The sequence below is a fragment of the Oncorhynchus mykiss genome, chromosome 28 (assembly GCF_013265735.2).
Source record: "Oncorhynchus mykiss isolate Arlee chromosome 28, USDA_OmykA_1.1, whole genome shotgun sequence".
NCBI classification, from domain to species: domain Eukaryota; kingdom Metazoa; phylum Chordata; class Actinopteri; order Salmoniformes; family Salmonidae; genus Oncorhynchus; species Oncorhynchus mykiss.
This window is the reverse complement of record NC_048592.1, coordinates 675,950-678,005: the sequence shown is the minus strand read 5'-3', so window position 1 is coordinate 678,005 and position 2,056 is coordinate 675,950. Positions and strand designations below refer to the sequence as shown.

The following is a 2,056-nucleotide window of genomic DNA, read 5'->3' as shown; positions in this document are numbered from 1 at the left end:
CTGGTAGAGATACTCTGGATTAGTCAAATAGTAGCTGATCCCAGATCAGTTTGTGCTGGGCATGACAATTATAGTCAGAGGAGTTAATATAATATTATACATGTAGGCAGTCCCGGGAATAGAAAACCCACTATCCTGGGGTTGCAAGCACCATGCTCTACCAACTGAGCTACAGAAGACTAGTTGGCTAAAGCGCATACAGATCTAGGACCAGATTAGTGTTATGATATGGGGGTCATTTAATGTTAGCACACAGTTAGGCAACACACTACCATGACACACACCCACACTCCATTCCCAGGTGGCAGCACCAACAGAATAGGGGCTGGAAGCCTTGATAAGTCCACATGTGTGAGCAATCAGTGGATTGGCTACCTTTTACCAGAGGCCTCTTGGCCTTTTTAGTTTAGGCTTACCTCTTCATAGTTTTGTTTTTGTATATCTTCTTTTGAATTGGTCACCCTTTTGAACAACAAACGATAATTTGCTTGGACTGGCCGATCTAAAGCTAATGACGGAGGTGATGCCGGTAAGTTTGCTGTCACCTGGGCACATGCACATACAACACAGTCCTCATATGCTGATTTGTCATTGTCCTGATTTGTCATTGTCCGATTTTTGAACTTCAACTCCTATTGAATAGTGAAATCCTAAGTATAAATATGTTTTGTGCAAATGTTTTTTGTTTTTTTTGTTGTTTACAATTGCAAACTTCAAAGAGTAGGGAATTCAAGTAGTTGGTTTGGTGATGTCATTGGCCTCATCACTTGGTTACAGACCAGTTAACTAGGCCTAAGATTGGCGCCGTCTTCTTGAAGAAGATGGCGCCGAAGAACATGGCTGACGTTTTACATTCTCCCAACCAATTGTGCTATTTTGTTATTTTTTTTGCATTGGTGTAACTTATTTTTTAACTTATTGTGCACATAATGTTGCTGCTACCGTCTCTTATGACCGAAAATAACTTCTGGACATCCGAAAAGCGATTACTCACCGCGGACTAGAAGAAACTTTTTCCTTTAACGAGTCCGACGAGAAGGATATCATGCTTTCACTGGAACAGGGCCAGATCCATGCCTTTTGCGTGAACAAAAGACGCCGGAGAAGAGGACGCAGATTGGGCATCCTGAGAATCCGGGGGCGAATGAGTAAACTCCCACTGCCTTCCATTATTTTTGCTAACGTGCAATCATTGGAAAATAAAATGTATTACCTACAATTAAGATTATCCTACCAACGGGACATTGAAAACTGTAACATCTTATGTTGTTTTACCAAGACGTGGCTGAATGAAGATACGGACAATATAAGAGCTAGCGGGATTTTACATGCACCGGCAGAACAGAGACACCTCTTACCAGAGGTAGCGAGGGTGTGTGTCTTTTTGTCAATAACAGCTGGCGCGCAATGTCTAATATCAAAGAAGTCTCGAGGCATTGCTCGCCTGAGGTACCTTATGATAAGTTGTAGACCACATTATCTACCAAAGAGAGTTCTCATCTGTATTATTCGTAGCAGTCTATTTACCACCACAAAACGAAGCTGGCACTAAGACTGCTCTCAACCAACTCTATAAGGCCTTAAGCAAAGAAGAAAATGCTCACCCAGAAGTGGCGCTCCCTAGTGGCCGGGGACTTTAATGCAGCAAAACTTAATCAGTTTTACCAAATTTGACCAAAATCCTAGATCTCCTTTACTCCACACACAGAGATGCATACAAAGCTCTCCCCCACCATCCATTTGGCAAATCTGACCATAATTCTATCCTCCTGATTCCTGCTTACAAGCAAAAACTAAAGCAGGAAGTACCAGTGACTCGCTCAATACGGAAATGGTCACATGACGCGGATGTTACACTACAGGACTGTTTTGCTAGCACAGACTGGAATATGTTCCGGGATTCATCCAATGGCATTGAGGAATATACCACCTCAATCATCGGCTTCATCAATAAGTGCTTTGATGATGTCGTCCCCACAATGACCGTACGTACCTATCCCAACCAGAAGCCATGGATTACAGGCAACATCCGCATCGAGCTAAAGGCTAGAGTTGC

General features: G+C 42.8%; 1 protein-coding gene across 8 annotated transcripts in view; it reads right to left on the bottom strand.

The window, feature by feature from the left end:
* The window catches only part of LOC110508307 (unconventional myosin-IXb), a 77,127-nt gene that overhangs the window by 2,438 nt on the left and 72,633 nt on the right, over positions 1-2,056 (bottom strand). The gene's annotated exons all lie outside the window — the stretch shown is intronic.